This window comes from Oncorhynchus mykiss, chromosome 1, assembly GCF_013265735.2.
Source record: "Oncorhynchus mykiss isolate Arlee chromosome 1, USDA_OmykA_1.1, whole genome shotgun sequence".
NCBI classification, from domain to species: domain Eukaryota; kingdom Metazoa; phylum Chordata; class Actinopteri; order Salmoniformes; family Salmonidae; genus Oncorhynchus; species Oncorhynchus mykiss.
This window is the reverse complement of record NC_048565.1, coordinates 38,042,292-38,057,767: the sequence shown is the minus strand read 5'-3', so window position 1 is coordinate 38,057,767 and position 15,476 is coordinate 38,042,292. Positions and strand designations below refer to the sequence as shown.

Here is a 15,476-nt window from a genome sequence, read left to right as displayed (position 1 = left end):
GCATACATGTACCATACTCAACTTGCCCTCTACCACACGATAAAAAACAACACCACACATCACAATAACCCCCAAAAACCACTTCTACAGCCGTATATCCAAAACATCTTCCCAAGCTATACAGACAGGCCCCCCAGCACACCATATCTCCTGAAACATCTCCACTCTTTTTATCATTTCAAACAACTCAAATTCGACCCTAAGCACGCAGAGACCATCCCATTAAATAATTGTAAAGGGTCTGTTATTCCCCCACCTTTGACCCTGTTCCTCCTTGTTATCCAAATAGCCAACTTTGCCGGAGCAAACAGAAAATTCAACAAAACACATTTGGCCTTTTCCTCATTTGAATACCCCATTATAAACATCCCAACAGTAAAAACCACCCCAACCTCTCGCACAGACATTCCAACAGAGACATGAATGGCATTAACCTGGCGGACACAGAAAATACATGAATCACAGTTTCTCTCACAATACAGAAAGGACACCCCTGCCCGACTCCCGGTTCAACCAGTGCCAACCAGCTGTTAGTAGCCAGGGCTCCATGTAGAACCCTCCACTGGAGGTCCCCTGACCTATTTGGTGCTGGCGGTTTGTAGAGCCCCCTCCATCTAAAACACACCATACCCTCCTCCCCACATCCCCTGCCACTGTAGCTTGGATGTGGAAGATAGACTCCTCCCACACCCACAGCCCAGGCTCCACATCCCCTTCTAGTGTAGTCCTTAGCAACTGCTAGGCCCTCAGCACTGCAGAGTAAAAATCAGAGAGGCCTGCTATACTCAGCCTCTCCAGCCTATATGAGGAACAGCTACCGGTCCAACCCTAATCTGCCAGCTCTCCTCAGCAGTGCACATGCTGGGTCCCTCCAGCCAACATCAGTATGGTACAGCAGGCTCTGCACCGCCTTTAGTCGGAATGCAGCCACCCTGCTCTCCAGTTCCACCAGGCCCTGTCCTCCTTCGTGGACGGTCATGTACAACAATGCCGGCCTCAGCCAGTGATGGCCCGACCTGAAAAGATCCACCAGCTTGCGTTGCAGGTTTGCGAGCAGACCGGCGGGTGGGTTGAGGACAGCCAGTTTATGCCACAGGGAAGATACCACCAGATTGTTGATTATCAGCACCCTCCCTCTATATGGCACTTGGGACAGGAGCCACCTCCACCTGGCCAATCTTGAGATCACTGCCTGTGACAGCCCCTCCCAGTTCGTCCTGACCCACCTCTCCGAGCCCAGGTACACCCCCAACATTTTAAGCCCTTCACAACCCCACTGCAAACCCACTGGAAGCAGAGGAGGGGCCCTATCGCCCATGCCCCACATAACAGAACTTTGCTCTTGCCCCAGTTTACCTTAGCTGATGAAGCTCCCTCATACACCTTCAGACTGGTCTCTAGTGCCTGCATATCCTGCCCATCTCTGACCATCACAGAAATGTTATCTGCATACACTGACACTGCTATGCCTGTCACCACACCCATGCCTGTCCAGCACACTCCCTGCAGTCTCCTGCATAGCAGGCCCAAAAAAAGTCTAAAAAAATAAATTAAATAAAAAACTCTTCCCAAACACAGACGTCAAATTAAACAGATACTCATGGTCCACTCTATCAAAGGCCTTCGCTTGATCTAAAGAAACCCGTTCAAAGTTCACATTAGAACCTCTTGACAAGTCCAACATGTCCCTGATTAAGAACAAGTTGTCCGTGATTGAGCGTTCTGGAACACAGTATGTTTGGTCTTTATGTACTATCGAGTCCAGATGGGACTTCAGTCTGTTAGAGACCTTGGCAAATATATTGTAGTCCACAGAGCAATGCCACAGGCCTCCAGTTCTAAGTTCACACAAGTCCCTTTTTTGGGGAAGGAGAGTCAGAGCCGCCCAACGGCAGTACATCGGCAACTCTCCTACCCCGACGCATTCACGCAACATGTAAAAGAAGTCCAGTCCAATTATTCCAGAGGAATTTTTTATAAAACTCCACTGGGAGTCCATCGACCCCCAGTGCACGACCGGGGAGGACATCTGGGTTATGGCCTCTGCCAGTTCATGGGACAACAGAGGAATGTCCATTTCATCCATCTGTGCCAGAGACCTTAGCGAGTTCTGCGAACAAGTCCTGAGCACACATAGGATCACACATTTCTTTCCTACACAACTCCACAGTTCGCTCCTGCATCTCCCCCACACAGAGGTCACCTGACCATCAGACAACTGTAGACAATGCATACCCTTGGCTTCCAAGGGTCTGTCTTTCCAAACCAAAGAAGAAGGAGCTGGGAGCATCCATCTCATTGAGCATGGAGATCCTAGCTCTTACAAGTGCTCCATTAGCTCTAACCTGGAAAAAACTGCCCAGGTCCCTACGTAATTCAGATAAATTAGCCTGGAGGCCTATATTGCATTGCCCCACCATCTCTACCTCCATCTCACTAATACTACACTCTAGTTCCCCCAATACTCTCATAGCCTCTGAGGATGAGAGAGCTGTATACTGTTGACAGAAAGACAAATTTGGATTTTCCCCATATCCCACCATTGACTCAGAAACTCATACTCCTCTCTTCGCTGCCTCCACCTTTCCCAAAAGGTCTGGATACCTGAGCAAAAAGTGGCATCTTGTAAGAGCTTTACATTAAACTTCCAATAGGATGCCTGCCGGGGCCCTGGTGAAATAGACAGCCAAGCCAAGGATATGTCAAATCAAATCAAATCAAATCAAATTTTATTTGTCACATACACATGGTTAGCAGATGTTAATGCGAGTGTAGCGAAATGCTTGTGCTTCTAGTTCCGACAATGCAGTAATAACAAGTAATCTAACTAACAATTCCAAAACTACTGTCTTGTACACAGTGTAAGGGGATAAAGAATATGTACATAAGGATATATGAATGAGTGATGGTACAGAGCAGCATAGGCAAGATACAGTAGATGGTATCGGGTACAGTATGTACAAATGAGATGAGTATGTAAACTAAGTGGCATAGTATAAAGTGGCTAGTGATACATGTATTACATAAGGATACCGTCGATGATATAGAGTACAGTATATACGTATGCATATGAGATGAATAATGTAGGGTAAGTAACATTTATATAAGGTAGCATTGTTTAAAGTGGCTAGTGATATATTTACATCATTTCCCATCTATTCCCATTATTAAAGTGGCTGGAGTTGAGTCAGTGTCAGTGTGTTGGCAGCAGCCACTCAGTGTTAGTGGTGGCTGTTTAACAGTCTGATGGCCTTGAGATAGAAGCTGTTTTTCAGTCTCTCGGTCCCAGCTTTGATGCACCTGTACTGACCTCGCCTTCTGGATGATAGCGGGGTGAACAGGCAGTGGCTCGGGTGGTTGATGTCCTTGATGATCTTTATGGCCTTCCTGTGACATCGGGTGGTATAGGTGTCCTGGAGGGCAGGTAGTTTGCCCCCGGTGATGCGTTGTGCAGACCTCACTACCTTCTGGAGAGCCTTACGGTTGAGGGCGGTGCAGTTGCCATACCAGGCGGTGATACAGATATGTGGTGATCCGAAAAACCCACCGGGAGAATGTTAGCACCCAACAGCCTATTGCTCCAATTCCTGGACATGTAAAAATGATCAAGTCGGGCTGCACTCACCTTAGCCCCAAAAACCTTCACCCATGTATACTGTCTTGTGTTGGGATGTAAAGTTCTCCAAACATTCACTAGGTTGAACTGATTAATTATGTCCCTTAACACTCCCACTGACACTGAATGAGGCTCTTCCCCATTTCTGTCTTTCGTAAAATCCATTGTACAGTTCCAGTCCTCGGCAACCACCAGCCTCAGGCGCTACCTGTGAGAGTTCCTGTCTAAGACACCCAAATAGAACCCCCCCTCTCTCTCCATGTGTTAGGCGCCCCTTTCCACCAGAGCCCCTAATCGACTTCATTCACCACATCACTATGCATCTCTTGCAGAATCAACACCTGTACTTTTTTTAGTTTTACATAGTCACCCAACACACTCCTCTTTCCCGCATCTCTGGTGCCATTTATATTGAGCGAGCCTACCCGAAGAGTATCCATAAGAATTGGGAGAAAAGCCAGCAAAGAAAGAAACCAATAGCAAAGCTCAAAAAGCCCCAGTGCCAGAAAGAAACTATACATCTAAAGTGTCTGAAGCTAAACCCTTACGCACTGTTGTGACCCACTTCCTCAACCTAAAACGTTTCCTGGGTGAAAGGACACCATGCCCCTCATTTTTCATAGCATATTGTATTGATCTTACAAACGTTCTCAGATCAGAAAAAAAGCCTCAAGATGAACTTTTTTCCAATTGGTCTCATTCAGGAACCTTGTCAGTTCCCTCAATGTGTATTTTGACGCCTCTGCTTGACTGGCTGTCAGCTCCGGGCCCATTGAAGAGGAGTCCTCATCATCATCTTCCTCAGACTCACTTTCCTCCTCATCTCCATCTCCCATCCTGACCACCTGCCCTTCCTCTCTGTTCAGGGCCTCCCCCAGCACCAGGCAAAGGTTCCATGGTGCCTTTGGTCACACCAGCCTCTCCCCTCCCACCTCCTTAATTCTACCCATTTTTCCTTTTCCACTTGACACCCTCCTCCTCCCCCCTAGTCTCTTAAACTTCCCCACTATACTCTTCTCATCCACTAGAATAACCTGACTAGACCCAGCCTCATCTACACCACCCTCCATAGCATGACTAGGGCCAGCCTCATCTACACCACCATCCATAGCATGACTAGGCCCAGCCTCAGCTACCCCACCATCTCTAGCCTGACTAGACCCAGCCTCCGCTACACCACCATCCATTGCATGACTAGACCCAGCCTCAGCTATACCACCATCTCTAGCCTGACTAGGCCCAGCCTCATCTACACCACCATCACTTGCATGACTAGGCCCAGCTTCTGCTGTCTGCATCTCATTGCCCCCTGAACGTTGACCTCGATTTCCCCCACTGGCGCTTGTGCCCTCACCTTGTCTACGTGGGCACGCAAAGTTCTTATGCCCCAAATCCCCACACTCAAAACACCGTAGACTATCTGTGCTGGCAAACCCTGAGTAGGGTCCCTCCCCATGCCTCACTTTAAAATGCACATTTAGCTGTTGCTCATTGTTATTCAGAAACCTAAACACTTGCCTCCGGAACGAAACAATGTGCTTAACGGCATCTGCCTTAAAACCTGCCGACAGTACACGAAAACCGTTAGCAAACTTACCAAAATGACTCAGCTCTTTCATAATTTGATCATCCATAATAAACGCTGGCAAATTCATAACTACCACCCTTGTCTAAGGGGTAGAAAAAGGCGAAATTGGTACCAACACACCCCTTACAAATATTCCATTAGCAATTAGCCTACCAACCAAATTTGCTCTTTTCATGAACACAACCACAGCTTTGTTCATTCTGAATGTATAAATTCAGCTCCTACCTGTTCACCGACCGCGAGCAGAACCTCCTCCACTTTAACTCCATTTTCAGGAACACACCTGAATCCATCCCGTATTGTTCCCATTCCCTTTTGCCAAGATTATAATTGTAAATTAATGGAAAGTACAAGTGGAAGATGTTTGTGAGCACTGCTCCAGATCACTTGATATTCACCACAAGAGGGAGAGAAAGGGGAAAGGCAGGGCAATAGGCAATTTAATTCAAAGTAAATTGATTTAAAATTGCCAACATTATTTAATTACTCCTGTCTATACAGAAAAAAATGTATAATTCAAAATAGGCTAGTTGCTTTGGCCCAATATGATCATCAGCTTCTTAAAAAAAAGTGTTAATTCTCATGTGCATAGCCTGCAGTTGGAAGGCCCGCAACTTGGGCAACATATGCTGCAAATAACAAATAGATGACTGTTGAGTTGTGAATGTCAGTGGAAAGCAGCTAAAAAAATTAAATCACGGGAAAACATAATTTGGAAAACAAAGGGCTATTGCTGTAAAGAGAAGAAAATGAAAACACATCTGTTTTTCAGTTATCAAAATTATCAACTTGAGCGAATAGTAGTACATCTTATTGGAACGAGTGGTGAGCATCGTCCATATCTCAGGTGAGTGGACACATTCACTATTAATCTATGGGTCAGTCAGTGCCACTTGAAACTTTGTGTTTGGACAATAATTTCCTACTCCAAGTTAGAAAGGTGTCATATTGTAAAATTTGTGTCTCGCTTTCCACATGCCTAGATTAGATGGTTGCATACGAGCAGTATCACTGCAGCCTAAGTTAATTTAGCTCATGGCTGTTTGTAAAAAAAAAGCCTGCAAAAAAGCCTGTTGTGAACAGCGTGCACATTTCTTTGTAGGCACTGCATATTTACAATTGGTGTGTGTGTGTGAGAGTGAGTGAGTGAGTGAGTGAGTGAGTGAGTGAGTGAGTGAGTGAGTGAGTGAGTGAGCATCTGAAGGCATCACTGAGCCTTCTTCAGGGTCAGAAGGTACAGTGATGCCGAAATGTTGGTGTATTACCCAATAAATTACTAGGAGTTTATACATATGGAGTGTGTGACTCTCTTTGTTTTTATAGCTTACAGTTTATTTATCGTTAGTCAGCACCTCTACACTAAATACTTTTCTCTGGGTGTGTGCCAGCTCATGCTTTTTATGTAACTAAATTAGCAAACACAAGATTGTGGCAAATAAAACTGAGCACATAAAGAAACGATTTAAGGACCATGGACAGCGATGCGAGCCATTGCTGAGAAAAGCGCTCACCTTGATGCAGCACTGGTGGGTGGAAAGCTCCTCTCGCTGTGCCGCGCCCAGCACTGTGTTGCTTTGTGGGCTAGTACGCCTACATGTTTAACATTAGCAGGAACATGCCTGCAAGCCGAGGGTGAGAGAATGCCATGTTATTAATGTAATATTGTTCCCATTCCCCGTTCTCAAAGTTTCAATTTTTAAACAAATAAAAAATAATCTTAGTCATACAGGATATATATATAATATCCTGTGTTTTCTCTCTCCTTTACCCCCCATTTCATTGTGGGAAATGGCTGGAAAGCAAATGGCTGCTGTAAAGAGAAGACATTAAAAATAGTAAAATCTGTCTTTTGGTTATCAAAATTCTCAACTTGAGCGAACAGTAACTTAACTTGAGCGAACAGTAACTTATCTTATTGGCACCAGCGGAGAGCATCATCCATAACCCTGATGGGTGTGCTGTGCACATATGTGACTCATTTCAGGAAACTAGGCATATGTTGCGGGCCACTACTTTTTAATCAAAATGTATTTTTTGGCAGAAATGCCTTCTGGAACATGTACACTTGCATGTACCTTAATAACAAAATGTTATGCCATCTGTAAATACGAATAAAATTGTTACATTATGGGCCTAGTTGGTTTAGCCACAGAAAAAGCAAACATCCTTAATTGGCTGAGATAATGAGTGTGTCGGAAAGATGCATGCAGAAAGATGAGTTTCTGGAGGACCGAGTTTTGAAATCAGTGGAATTACAGTATGATAGCTAAGGAGATGGAGAAAACACCTGTTTCCGGATTACATCTTCAACCAAACTAAGGGCAATCATGGCATCCGTGACAGGGAGAAGCATCCATCCATGATGTGTACAGGTAAGTAAGTCTAAATAGTTACATTTTCAGATTTCACATGTTTCTAGTTTTGACAGAAAGTCATTTTAATTTCAAGTTAAAGTGTGATATTTAATTTCAAGTTAAAACTAGCTAGCTGGCTGGCTTGCTAGCTAACATTACTTGTATGATCTGTGAAGTAATATGATTTGTATCTCAGAGTCATTTGCTTTGCTAGTTCTAGCCTAGCATTAGCTAGCTAACATTAAACCTGGTTGGTTAGCTACCTGCAGATGAATGCAGGGTAGTAATGTCATGAGTTGGGATTATGGTTCATTGTTTACCTAGCTAGCTAGCTACATGCATTAACAAAAGACTCTACTATGCAAGTAAACATTTCAATAGAATGTTACTGCGACAACTGTTGATTGATGTAGCTGGTAAATTCGCTCTGGCTATCTACTCCGATTTCAGAGCACTCTCGGCTTAGTGTGCCAGAGCACAGAATAACTGACGAATTTACTAATGCTCAACACCCATTGAATATGTTCGGTACCAGTAAATGTTGGCCAAAAAAAGCGTAAATTGTTGCCTACAGCACCTTTGCCGTCACCAACGCTCTGGATAACATAAAAACAGCCTAACATTCTCTGCTAGGGCGAGTAAAATGATCAGTGAGCTGTTTTCTCATTTGTGTCTAGAAGTAGCTAGCAAGCTAGCCAACGTTAGCCAGATCACTTTGGTGCTTGACTGCTGTTGTTAGGACAGAACGCTCAGATCAACCCTTAAAGAGATAAGTGGGGCTTAAGGTTAAGAGGGTGTGAAGGATGCTGAATGGGTGGAGACAAAGAGGAGCTCTCCAGTAGGTACCAAATATTCAAAGGCCATTTTCTTAAAAATGAGGTTATGAAGGCCAGGCTTAGAACTTGTGCTAATGTAATTTGGTTCTGTCTATGAAGGTCTTAGGAAACATTAGAATATCAAATGTCAATATTGGAAAGAACATAACACACTTTTCATGTGTTTATGTTAATGTAGGCTATATGTAAAACCAAAAAAACACTAAAAACAGAATTTCTATTTGTTACAACTATGAATTGTGCATTGAAACAAAACAAAATACCCAAACCCTAAGACACGCGGTCAATTATTATTTGACCCTGTTGGTCATCTATGAAGTTTTGAACATCTTGAAGAACAATTTGGCCTTAAATTCCCATGTACTCTTAGAATCTCCACCAGGCACAGCCAAAAGAGGACTGGACACCTCTCAGAGCCTGGTTCAGCTTTTTCCGAGCCCTTTTTACATCTGGGATTCTGTATAGCACTTTGTGACATCTACAGATGTAAAAAGGCCTTTATAAATTAATTTGATTGATTGATTGATTGATTGAATGAATAAAATATCAGTAGCCTAAATATCAGTAAGCATGCTTGTGAATAGTGAAAATCAACAAAAAGCAATAATGGCATTACAATTAATATAAGTGTCGATATGATGGCGGTCAAAAATTGTATATTATTGTCAGTTATTGGACACATTATTTGTGGTCTCGCTCGTGCTTGCAGTATGGTGTGCTTTTTCACACAATAATTGATTTCATTATTCTGTTATCCCTTGTCCTAACAGTCACCACAAATCTTTGTCACTTTCACTTGATTTCAACACTTCCAACAAACAAGACACTTGCAGCTGAAACAGGTGTCCGGTTTCTGTTGGATTGCATCTGCCCACCCGTGTGCCAGACTCATGATGAAGTTTCTTCTGCTCATGGGTGTTGTTCATGCACTGCTTGAAAAACGCATGCGTTGATAGCAGCCAAGTCAAGCATGTTGTAGAACACAGCAACAGGCCAGCCGGGAGTTCCTCATTTCACCTAGCACAGCCATTATCCGACACTCGCTCACCTGCTGTCCGATATGGATCCTTTCCCAGATATGGTAAGCCGTTCAGCATGAATCAGAATAATAGAGATGTCATGATCCATTTCTTCCCTGCCATTTGAGTCGTTTTCATTCAGATATTGTAACAACGCTTACGCAGCATGTGCATCCATTCGTCTTGGTCTTGCCGTTGTAAATGATGCACGCTCTCACTGTGTAGCCTACTCCATTTAGGCCTAAAGGAGACAAGTACATCTGCTTAAATTCGGTGGACTGATATAGGCTACACGGTTTTGGGATTGTAATTAGAATAGATGAATACAATAGAATGGCCCACCCAGTTCTTCATTCACAATTGATGAATACATAATTATGCATTGTTCGCTTCTCCTCACTCATCAACTCACACATTCTCCCCTTTTCTCCCCATCATACTATACTTAATTTTTTAAAATCTGGTGTTACAGTATATGTGTGAAATTAGTTTCAGTATAGTTTAGGTTCAGTTTCGAGGCAATTATCGGGGTGAATATCAACTGGGAATGTCACATTCAACTATGGGAGAAGGAGCGGAGCAGGCTGGGGAAAATAATTCAAGCAATTACATCCCCTTCTAAAACTGGTTATAACTCCAATTCTGTTTGTGATATTTCGATTCTAACAACAACAGTGTTATATAGACTTATTTTGGAAAAGTCAAGGACGAGGGGGACATTATTTAAACATGGCAGAGTAATTAAACATTTACATGTATTAGATATTAACGAATCCCCATCTAAATCCGTCAGTTTAAACTAGAGATCATCCTCCGCGTCTGCAGTGAAATGTGGAAGAGCGATTTTTGTCAGACCATGAGACAGCCTCCGAACGGTTTGACCTACACACTCTGTTTTGCTCTATGCCCCCCCCCCCCCCCCCCCCCCCCCCCCAAGTGTCAGGAGACTCGTCTGAAGTTGGTACCGTTGATGGGCCAACATCTGTTTGGTAGCATCGGAACCGTTTGGGTTATACACTAATGGGACCCCACTGTGGAAAGGAGCGATTCTCAGGAACACAATGGTGTTCTCCGTTTTGCTACAACCCCCACAAGTGTCACCAGAATACCGGTTAAAAACTAATGGAAATATGAAGGTAATTTTGTTCCTACCCCCCTCCAAAAAAAGGGAGGTTGAATGTGTATTTAATAAATATATTTATATATTTTAAAAAATATATCTCCTACATTTAGGACATACACTTCCAAACCGTGTTTCTTATTAAACAGTCCTTTTTTTTCTATTTATGAATGCGTTACCAAATGCGTTTCTATGGGCTTTAGTTAGAGCTAAATTTGTCATGAAATTCTAAGTCAAATAGGCGAATGATCCATAGCATGACCATCTACAAACAATTCGACATGTCAGTTTAGTACCCCTCCACAACGTCTTAGACTCTAAGGCATTAACCTGTCTCCTCCCCTTTATCTACTCTGATTGAAGTGGATTTAACAATTGACTTCAGTAAGGGATCATAACTTTCACCTGGTTAGTCTATGTCATGGAAAGAACAGGTGTACTTAATGTTTTGTACACAGTGTATTCCACACATTATGCTAATTTATTTCTTGCCAACAGACTGCATAGCGGCCTAAAGGAGCAGACGAAGCTTGTAATTTCAGCTCCCTCAATGCGCGCACTGAGCGAACTGCAGCGCGGTCGGCAAAGGCGAGCCAACTAGTCTTTACTCGAGCACACATTAGAGCGCAGCACCTCAGCATTAAAAAAAGACACTACACCTTTGTGCTTAGGTCTAAATTAAAGTGCATAAACTGCAGCCCTATAGTGTTCTTGCAACATAATTCTCAAATATATGGCGGTGCTCATATGTTGAGCTTTTCTCCAGGGCGCATGCGGTGAGCCTTAGAAATACAACAGTTTAGTCCATTGCTCTGCGTTGTGCTCTGTAAATAGCTTTGGTGGGCTTCCTACCGTTAATATTCTAATCGGCAAAAAAATATTAAACTTTATAGAACCAATGTTAGAACCGATGTTATTAGGCCTTAGGTATAGATGCTGAAGTGCAACGGTCCGAATACAGCATGGGATGCTGCAACATACTGCATCACCACTACTCAACACGACTGAGTCAACCAGCCGCTTCACACATTATGATCAGTAGCCTGTCAGCATCGTATCAGCATCGTATGAACAGATATTGCAGTCTTTATCTGCAAGGTTAGTCAAATAAAGGCAGAATCGACACGCAGTTCTACGCGCCCTCCACATATGCACACACACACGCCAAATCGAATGGTCCATTCATTCATCACATCACACAAAAATGAGCTTTTTTGTCCGATGACGTCAGATGAAGCTTTCAGGCTATGCCCTCGTTGAAGTGCTATTGGTTGCTTGTAGTAAGATAATAAGGCAAAGTGGGATAGAGCAGCAAAGGAACACTGATTTGAAATAGTCTATAAGGTTACAAATAGGCTTCAGCTAGAACCGTAACACACTGTGGGCAAGGTGTCGGTGCCATGTAGGAATCAATTCAATTAAACAAATAAACACATATAACTTACTTGTCACCAAAGATGCTGAAGTTAGCAGATCTGATTCAAACAACGACAGTTCCCTCTTCAGCTCCTTGCCCTCGAAAACTGCATCGAAAATAGGCTACATCCGCAATTCTCAAGCATCCTGAAACCTAGACTCCGTGGTGATACTTTCACACAGTTTATCCGGTCCCCACATTGTAAACGATGTAGCGTTTAATCCATAAATTAGAATCAATCGGTTAGGTGTTAGAATTTGCACAACGATGATAGAGTCAATTTATCCATCCCCCATTCAAATGTTTCAAGACGCAAATATACGAAGGCACCCACAAGTGCCCCCGTTGAAACTAATGGTTAAATGCAGAGTGATAACAAGGCAAAAATGCTATATGTGTCACAGTCCGGTGACATTTCGTTTATCAGTTAGGAGAAATCTGAACTCTTCCCAGATCCATCCTTCATGTTTTAATTTTCAATAAAACAACCAACCAACCTCTTCAGAGCCAGACTACTAACGACACAGTCTCACGCAGCCGTGGACCCGCAGATTGATAACATCCTGAAACCTCGTCATAATCTACGGCTCATCCACATATTGAGCAAACATGAAGTGGCTGATGGTTGTCATTCCGGTGTCACACTTTTAGCTATAACTTTTTTCTCCCTCTTCAGTTCCTTGCTACTCTGCAACCCCCCAGGGATCTGATTAGATTTCAACTCACAACCCAGTGCGGATTTCAATATTCTTATTTCTCTTTGTCTCCGTATTGATTGTCGTTGGATTGGATCTCGGAGATGCTAGCATATGAATTCGTCAGGTGGATGAGGCGAATAATGATAAAGTCGCCAGGTTTATCTTTGTCTTCTGATAGATTCTTCTATCGATTTTCATCGGCTACTGTATGTTTGATGTAGGAACTATTACTGCGCGTCAGGTGGGAAATCCAGCAGGTCTCCTCATAGAAGTAGCCTATAAAGACCACATAGATGCGCGTTAAAGCCTTGTTCACCACGAACACATCCTTCCTTGATCTGTGACTCTTCAATCAAATGCAAAATGTCATAGCATACGCTATAGTATTCTTATAGTTCCAAATGTTCCGTGTCCCGACTTCTTATCGCATCTCGAGAGCCGTTTGTTCAACAAGCTACACCTGTCAGTTTTCATCCACAGCAATCATCGACTCCTCTCTTTGCGCTCTGGCTCTATACACATCTCAGAGACTCCCCAGTACAGCCAATTCACTGATATCTCACAAGAGGGAACGAATATCCACCCTGATGATCCTCGGCGCGCGCTCCTCAGCAACTCAAATTGCGCGTTTAAGTGGATGGTCAATACTGACCACAAATCACCCGGCTAAGAATACGTTTACATCCACCAAACTCCAACTTCAAATACGCAATGCATTTGTGAACTCTCATATAAATCATATGCATGATCAAGTTCGGAGCTAGACACTAGACAGTGGGCAGTGCTGGGAATTATTTTTTTCTTAAATTGCAGCGAGATGACAGCCTCACACCCACACCGGACTGGCTTCCTCCCTAACTCAGAACAAGACCATCAGTATTCCGCCAGTCAGTGCTGGTGGATTGATGCTGCTATCAGAGGCGCGGATGCTGCAGTTAATGCCAGAAATACACTCCCTCTAGACTGGCTCAACATATCTCCTTTAAAGCGCATTCATGTGTGGCGTCCCCCTATATTTTCCCCAAGCACCCGTCCTTACTTTTGATGGGTGAAATATAATTATCACGTTTCCTGCCATCATCTACCCACTGATTGGTCAATTGCATTATCAGTTGATGTCATAAGGAGTGATGCGTCTGGTGGTACTATGGTTGCGTGTAAGCGCGTTTGTGCTCCAGTGCGTGTAAGACTTAGGAATGTGTGTGTGTGTGTGTGTGTGTGTGTGTGTGTGTGTGTGTGTGTGTGTGTGTGTTAGAGAGCGAGAGAGAGGGAAGGAGGGAGGGAGATGGGACACGACTGCCACCTACCGACTCCCCCTCCCCCTCTATGACACCATCAGAGCCACGGGCTACGAGCAGCCAGGTAGACTACGGTCCATTTTTGGAAGCAAGAATTTCGCCATCTGAATGTCCTGCATGGTTATAGCCATATTATTGCATATTATGCACACAGACACAACTCAAGATCGAACCCATTTTAGCCAACATAATTCAGCAAAGTGGAGTCACCAAAACTAACACACTCACAATATTTGAGGCATCTGACCAGCTAGCTACACTTGAATAGACAGTCCATATTTTGGACCTCAGTGAGTCTACAATTCCATTCACATTGGCATGCGCAACTGTTTGGAAACATTCAATGAACGGGCAACTAAGGTACCAAATTATAAGAAATCATCATTGCAATGACTTTTGTCTAGTTCACTCAATACATATTATGCACTTCATCATCAAGCAGTGAAAGAGGCCAATGCATGGTGATTTCTCAACACTAGAATGGAATTAGAGTCAATCCAGTGCACAACAAACAGAAGGCCTAGATAATTGTCTAACATGTTACAATTATGATACCATATTTATTTAGTCTAATCAACTGATAATACTGAAAGTAGTCTAAGTCCTCTGGGATTGCTTTATATGATTGTATAAAATATGCATTTGCTATGAGTCCTGAGGTCTCAGACAAGGTTACTCATCATGTGACTTTAGCCTACCGAACTACCTCTGCTACACATAGGACTACTTAAACAATAAACTGAATATGATAGTTTGACAGTGGCTACAATAAGCAGCAGTGAGTGACATACAGTACAGTTGAAGTCGGAAGTTTGCATACACCTTAGCCAAATACATTTAAACTCAGTATTTCACAATTCCTGACATTTAATCCTATTAAAATGTCCCTGTCTTGGGTCAGTTAGGATCACCAATTTATGTTAAGAATGTGAAATGTCAGAATAATAGTAGAGAGATTGATTTATTTCAGCTTTTATTTATTTCATCTCATTCCCAGTGGGTCAGAAGTTCACATACACTCAATTAGTATTTGGTAGCATTGCCTTTAAATTGTTTAACTTGGGTCAAACATTTCGGGTAGACTTCCTCAAGCTTCCCACCATAAGTTTTTGGCCCATTCCTCCTGAATATATCCACATCATTTTCGTGCCTCATGATGCCATCTATTTTGTGAACTGCACCATGCCCTCCTGCAGCAAAGCACCCCCACAACATGATGCTGCCACCTCCATGCTTCACAGTTGGGATGGTGTTTTTCGGCTTGCAAGCCTTCCCCTTTTTCCTCCAAACATAGCGATGGTCATTACGGCCAAACAGTTATATTTTTGTTTCATCAGACCAGAGGACATTTCTCCAAAAAGTATGATCTTTGTCCCCATGTGCAGTTGCAAACAGTAGTTTGGCTTTTCTTATGGTGGTTTTGGAGCAGTGTCTTCTTCCTCGCTGAGCGGCCTTTCAGGTTATGTCGATACAGGACTTGTTTTACTATGGCTATAGATACCTTTGTACCTGTTTCCTCCAGCATCTTCA

General features: G+C 43.3%; 1 protein-coding gene across 2 annotated transcripts in view; it reads right to left on the bottom strand.

The window, feature by feature from the left end:
- LOC110522368 (leucine-rich repeat-containing protein 4C-like) overlaps positions 1-13,683 on the bottom strand; it is a 147,580-nt gene extending 133,897 nt beyond the window's left edge. The window contains exons 1-2 of one of the 2 annotated variants that reach the window (XM_021600725.2): positions 11,979-13,683; positions 6,716-6,823 (exon numbers count right to left, since the gene is read on the bottom strand). The gene's annotated coding sequence lies outside the window, so the exon portion shown is untranslated. The remainder of the gene's footprint in view (positions 1-6,715; positions 6,824-11,978) is intronic. The other variant, XM_021600717.2, reaches the window with a different exon arrangement.
- Between the last annotated feature and the right edge of the window lie 1,793 nt (positions 13,684-15,476).